Genomic DNA, 7,500 nt, shown 5'->3' with positions numbered 1-7,500 from the left:
CGGTCTTTTGGGTGACCAGGTGCACAAGTTCCATTTGGGTGACCAGGTGCACGCCGGCTTTTGGGTGACCAGGTGCACAAGTTCCATTTGGGTGACCAGGTGCACGCCGGCTTTTGGGTGACCAGGTGCACAAGTTCCATTTGGGTGACCAGGTGCACGCCGGCTTTTGGGTGACCAGGTGCACATGGTCCTTTGGGTGACCAGGTGCACGCCGGCCTTTGGGTGACCAGGTGCACACGGTTCTTTTGGGTGACCAGGTGCACATGGTCCTTTGGGTGACCAGGTGCACGCCGGCCTTTGGGTGACCAGGTGCACACGGTTCTTTTGGGTGACCAGGTGCACATGGTCCTTTGGGTGACCAGGTGCACGCCGGCCTTTGGGTGACCAGGTGCACATGGTCCTTTTGGGTGACCAGGTGCACATGGTCCTTTGGGTGACCAGGTGCACGCCGGCCTTTGGGTGACCAGGTGCACACGGTTCTTTTGGGTGACCAGGTGCACATGGTCCTTTGGGTGACCAGGTGCACGCCGGCCTTTGGGTGACCAGGTGCACATGGTCCTTTTGGGTGACCAGGTGCACATGGTCCTTTGGGTGACCAGGTGCACGCCGGCCTTTGGGTGACCAGGTGCACACGGTTCTTTTGGGTGACCAGGTGCACATGGTCCTTTGGGTGACCAGGTGCACGCCGGCCTTTGGGTGACCAGGTGCACATGGTCCTTTTGGGTGACCAGGTGCACATGGTCCTTTGGGTGACCAGGTGCACGCCGGCCTTTGGGTGACCAGGTGCACATGGTCCTTTGGGTGACCAGGTGCACGCCGGCCTTTGGGTGACCAGGTGCACATGGTCCTTTGGGTGACCAGGTGCACGCCGGCCTTTGGGTGACCAGGTGCACATGGTCCTTTTGGGTGACCAGGTGCACATGGTCCTTTGGGTGACCAGGTGCACGCCGGCCTTTGGGTGACCAGGTGCACATGGTCCTTTGGGTGACCAGGTGCACGCCGGCCTTTGGGTGACCAGGTGCACATGGTCCTTTGGGTGACCAGGTGCACGCCGGCCTTTGGGTGACCAGGTGCACATGGTCCTTTTGGGTGACCAGGTGCACATGGTCCTTTGGGTGACCAGGTGCACGCCGGCCTTTGGGTGACCAGGTGCACATGGTCCTTTTGGGTGACCAGGTGCACGCCGGCCTTTGGGTGACCAGGTGCACATGGTCCTTTTGGGTGACCAGGTGCACATGGTCCTTTGGGTGACCAGGTGCACGCCGGCCTTTGGGTGACCAGGTGCACACGGTCCTTTTGGGTGACCAGGTGCACGCCGGCCTTTGGGTGACCAGGTGCACATGGTCCTTTTGGGTGACCAGGTGCACGCCGGCCTTTGGGTGACCAGGTGCACGCCGGTCCTTTTGGGTGACCAGGTGCACAAGTTCCATTTGGGTGACCAGGTGCACGCGGTTCATAACAGCGCGGTTATCTGCTTTAATGTCCGAGGAGGGGTGCTTAAGTGTGGGTGCCCTGGTTCACCTGGTATGCGAGGTTGTGGAGGTGGGGGGGGTCCCCTGCTGGTATCATCCCCGAAATAGAGGGGTGATACCCGGGTGGTGAGTAAGGGCCTACAAGCCTGGAGGTCAATAGCTCCAGGGGGTAAGCTCTACTGTCATGTCCGTAAATAGAGTGGTGTTACCCGGGTTTTGAACCATATTTTAATTTTTGGGTTACCAGATGCACACGGGTCTTTTGGAAAACAATCACAATCTGCATCCATCGTAATATCTTAAACTGTATATAAAGCACCTAAGGACGGGCCTGACCGAGAGAGGGCCGTAGTAGGGTACTCCCCTAGCGGGCTATATCAATAGAATGACCGGTAAAATGATTTAAAACAGTTTTATAATTTTTGGGTTACCAGATGCACACGGGTCTTTTGGAAAACAATCACAATCTGCATCCATCGTAATATATGAAACTGTATATAAAGCACTGAAGGACGGCCCCGACCGAGACAGGGCCTTAGTGGGGTGCTCCCATAGCGGGCTATATCAATAGAATGACCGGTAAAAGTATTTAAAACCGTTTTATAATTTTTGGGTTACCAGATGCACGTTTTCAATCACCAGTTGCACGGAGGATTAATAGCAATCTGCATCCATCGTGATTTCTTAAAGTGTGTAAAAAGCACCCAAGGACGGCCCTGACAGAGAGAGGGCCGTAGTGGGGCACTCCCCTAGCGGGCTATATCAATAGAATGACGGGTAAAAGTATTTAAAACCCTTTTATAATTTTTGGGTTACCAGATGCACGTTTTCAATCACCAGGTGCACGGAGGAAAATGAGCATTTGCATCCATAGTCATGTTTTAAACCGTCCATAAAGCACTCTTGGCCGGCCCCGGCAGAGAGAGAAAGAGATGGTGAAAAAAAAAAAAAATCATCATCAGACCTTCCATAAATAATTCGGGCCGGCCCCCATTGCTAAAGGTCCGTAGTAGGGTGCGCCATAAGCGGACATGAATAGATGGAACACCGCTAACCGCATAGAGAACCGTGTTTTGGGTGACCAGGTGCACGTTTTCAATCACCAGTTGCACATTTTCAATCACCAGTTGCACGGAGGATTAATAGCAATCTGCATCCATCGCGATTTCTTAAAGTGTCTATAAAGCACTCAGGACGGGCCCGACCGAGACAGGGCCTTAGTGGGGTGCTCCCATAGCGGGCAACAATGAGAGGGGTGCCTTTAAATTCATTTTGAACCATATTTGAAATTTTGGGTTACCAGATGCACGTTTTCAATCACCAGTTGCACGGAGGATTAATAGCAATCTGCATCCATCGTGATTTCTTAAAGTGTGTAAAAAGCACCCAAGGACGGCCCTGACAGAGAGAGGGCCGTAGTGGGGCACTCCCCTAGCGGGCTATATCAATAGAATGACGGGTAAAAGTATTTAAAACCCTTTTATAATTTTTGGGTTACCAGATGCACGTTTTCAATCACCAGGTGCACGGAGGAAAATGAGCATTTGCATCCATAGTCATGTTTTAAACCGTCCATAAAGCACTCTTGGCCGGCCCCGGCAGAGAGAGAAAGAGATGGTGAAAAAAAAAAAAAAATCATCATCAGACCTTCCATAAATAATTCGGGCCGGCCCCCATTGCTAAAGGTCCGTAGTAGGGTGCGCCATAAGCGGACATGAATAGATGGAACACCGCTAACCGCATAGAGAACCGTGTTTTGGGTGACCAGGTGCACGTTTTCAATCACCAGTTGCACATTTTCAATCACCAGTTGCACGGAGGATTAATAGCAATCTGCATCCATCGCGATTTCTTAAAGTGTCTATAAAGCACTCAGGACGGGCCCGACCGAGACAGGGCCTTAGTGGGGTGCTCCCATAGCGGGCAACAATGAGAGGGGTGCCTTTAAATTCATTTTGAACCATATTTGAAATTTTGGGTTACCAGATGCACGTTTTCAATCACCAGTTGCACGGAGGATTAATAGCAATCTGCATCCATCGTGATTTCTTAAAGTGTGTAAAAAGCACCCAAGGACGGCCCTGACAGAGAGAGGGCCGTAGTGGGGCACTCCCCTAGCGGGCTATATCAATAGAATGACGGGTAAAAGTATTTAAAACCCTTTTATAATTTTTGGGTTACCAGATGCACGTTTTCAATCACCAGGTGCACGGAGGAAAATGAGCATTTGCATCCATAGTCATGTTTTAAACCGTCCATAAAGCACTCTTGGCCGGCCCCGGCAGAGAGAGAAAGAGATGGTGAAAAAAAAAAAAAATCATCATCAGACCTTCCATAAATAATTCGGGCCGGCCCCCATTGCTAAAGGTCCGTAGTAGGGTGCGCCATAAGCGGACATGAATAGATGGAACACCGCTAACCGCATAGAGAACCGTGTTTTGGGTGACCAGGTGCACGTTTTCAATCACCAGTTGCACATTTTCAATCACCAGTTGCACGGAGGATTAATAGCAATCTGCATCCATCGCGATTTCTTAAAGTGTCTATAAAGCACTCAGGACGGGCCCGACCGAGACAGGGCCTTAGTGGGGTGCTCCCATAGCGGGCAACAATGAGAGGGGTGCCTTTAAATTCATTTTGAACCATATTTGAAATTTTGGGTTACCAGATGCACGTTTTCAATCACCAGTTGCACGGAGGATTAATAGCAATCTGCATCCATCGTGATTTCTTAAAGTGTGTAAAAAGCACCCAAGGACGGCCCTGACAGAGAGAGGGCCGTAGTGGGGCACTCCCCTAGCGGGCTATATCAATAGAATGACGGGTAAAAGTATTTAAAACCCTTTTATAATTTTTGGGTTACCAGATGCACGTTTTCAATCACCAGGTGCACGGAGGAAAATGAGCATTTGCATCCATAGTCATGTTTTAAACCGTCCATAAAGCACTCTTGGCCGGCCCCGGCAGAGAGAGAAAGAGATGGTGAAAAAAAAAAAAAATCATCATCAGACCTTCCATAAATAATTCGGGCCGGCCCCCATTGCTAAAGGTCCGTAGTAGGGTGCGCCATAAGCGGACATGAATAGATGGAACACCGCTAACCGCATAGAGAACCGTGTTTTGGGTGACCAGGTGCACGTTTTCAATCACCAGTTGCACATTTTCAATCACCAGTTGCACGGAGGATTAATAGCAATCTGCATCCATCGCGATTTCTTAAAGTGTCTATAAAGCACTCAGGACGGGCCCGACCGAGACAGGGCCTTAGTGGGGTGCTCCCATAGCGGGCAACAATGAGAGGGGTGCCTTTAAATTCATTTTGAACCATATTTGAAATTTTGGGTTACCAGATGCACGTTTTCAATCACCAGTTGCACGGAGGATTAATAGCAATCTGCATCCATCGTGATTTCTTAAAGTGTGTAAAAAGCACCCAAGGACGGCCCTGACAGAGAGAGGGCCGTAGTGGGGCACTCCCCTAGCGGGCTATATCAATAGAATGACGGGTAAAAGTATTTAAAACCCTTTTATAATTTTTGGGTTACCAGATGCACGTTTTCAATCACCAGGTGCACGGAGGAAAATGAGCATTTGCATCCATAGTCATGTTTTAAACCGTCCATAAAGCACTCTTGGCCGGCCCCGGCAGAGAGAGAAAGAGATGGTGAAAAAAAAAAAAAATCATCATCAGACCTTCCATAAATAATTCGGGCCGGCCCCCATTGCTAAAGGTCCGTAGTAGGGTGCGCCATAAGCGGACATGAATAGATGGAACACCGCTAACCGCATAGAGAACCGTGTTTTGGGTGACCAGGTGCACGTTTTCAATCACCAGTTGCACATTTTCAATCACCAGTTGCACGGAGGATTAATAGCAATCTGCATCCATCGCGATTTCTTAAAGTGTCTATAAAGCACTCAGGACGGGCCCGACCGAGACAGGGCCTTAGTGGGGTGCTCCCATAGCGGGCAACAATGAGAGGGGTGCCTTTAAATTCATTTTGAACCATATTTGAAATTTTGGGTTACCAGATGCACGTTTTCAATCACCAGTTGCACGGAGGATTAATAGCAATCTGCATCCATCGTGATTTCTTAAAGTGTGTAAAAAGCACCCAAGGACGGCCCTGACAGAGAGAGGGCCGTAGTGGGGCACTCCCCTAGCGGGCTATATCAATAGAATGACGGGTAAAAGTATTTAAAACCCTTTTATAATTTTTGGGTTACCAGATGCACGTTTTCAATCACCAGGTGCACGGAGGAAAATGAGCATTTGCATCCATAGTCATGTTTTAAACCGTCCATAAAGCACTCTTGGCCGGCCCCGGCAGAGAGAGAAAGAGATGGTGAAAAAAAAAAAAAATCATCATCAGACCTTCCATAAATAATTCGGGCCGGCCCCCATTGCTAAAGGTCCGTAGTAGGGTGCGCCATAAGCGGACATGAATAGATGGAACACCGCTAACCGCATAGAGAACCGTGTTTTGGGTGACCAGGTGCACGTTTTCAATCACCAGTTGCACATTTTCAATCACCAGTTGCACGGAGGATTAATAGCAATCTGCATCCATCGCGATTTCTTAAAGTGTCTATAAAGCACTCAGGACGGGCCCGACCGAGACAGGGCCTTAGTGGGGTGCTCCCATAGCGGGCAACAATGAGAGGGGTGCCTTTAAATTCATTTTGAACCATATTTGAAATTTTGGGTTACCAGATGCACGTTTTCAATCACCAGTTGCACGGAGGATTAATAGCAATCTGCATCCATCGTGATTTCTTAAAGTGTGTAAAAAGCACCCAAGGACGGCCCTGACAGAGAGAGGGCCGTAGTGGGGCACTCCCCTAGCGGGCTATATCAATAGAATGACGGGTAAAAGTATTTAAAACCCTTTTATAATTTTTGGGTTACCAGATGCACGTTTTCAATCACCAGGTGCACGGAGGAAAATGAGCATTTGCATCCATAGTCATGTTTTAAACCGTCCATAAAGCACTCTTGGCCGGCCCCGGCAGAGAGAGAAAGAGATGGTGAAAAAAAAAAAAAATCATCATCAGACCTTCCATAAATAATTCGGGCCGGCCCCCATTGCTAAAGGTCCGTAGTAGGGTGCGCCATAAGCGGACATGAATAGATGGAACACCGCTAACCGCATAGAGAACCGTGTTTTGGGTGACCAGGTGCACGTTTTCAATCACCAGTTGCACATTTTCAATCACCAGTTGCACGGAGGATTAATAGCAATCTGCATCCATCGCGATTTCTTAAAGTGTCTATAAAGCACTCAGGACGGGCCCGACCGAGACAGGGCCTTAGTGGGGTGCTCCCATAGCGGGCAACAATGAGAGGGGTGCCTTTAAATTCATTTTGAACCATATTTGAAATTTTGGGTTACCAGATGCACGTTTTCAATCACCAGTTGCACGGAGGATTAATAGCAATCTGCATCCATCGTGATTTCTTAAAGTGTGTAAAAAGCACCCAAGGACGGCCCTGACAGAGAGAGGGCCGTAGTGGGGCACTCCCCTAGCGGGCTATATCAATAGAATGACGGGTAAAAGTATTTAAAACCCTTTTATAATTTTTGGGTTACCAGATGCACGTTTTCAATCACCAGGTGCACGGAGGAAAATGAGCATTTGCATCCATAGTCATGTTTTAAACCGTCCATAAAGCACTCTTGGCCGGCCCCGGCAGAGAGAGAAAGAGATGGTGAAAAAAAAAAAAAATCATCATCAGACCTTCCATAAATAATTCGGGCCGGCCCCCATTGCTAAAGGTCCGTAGTAGGGTGCGCCATAAGCGGACATGAATAGATGGAACACCGCTAACCGCATAGAGAACCGTGTTTTGGGTGACCAGGTGCACGTTTTCAATCACCAGTTGCACATTTTCAATCACCAGTTGCACGGAGGATTAATAGCAATCTGCATCCATCGCGATTTCTTAAAGTGTCTATAAAGCACTCAGGACGGGCCCGACCGAGACAGGGCCTTAGTGGGGTGCTCCCATAGCGGGCAACAATGAGAG

Source organism: Oncorhynchus mykiss, unplaced genomic scaffold (assembly GCF_013265735.2).
Source record: "Oncorhynchus mykiss isolate Arlee unplaced genomic scaffold, USDA_OmykA_1.1 un_scaffold_210, whole genome shotgun sequence".
In the NCBI taxonomy this organism is placed as follows: domain Eukaryota; kingdom Metazoa; phylum Chordata; class Actinopteri; order Salmoniformes; family Salmonidae; genus Oncorhynchus; species Oncorhynchus mykiss.
This window is presented reverse-complemented; position numbering follows the sequence as displayed.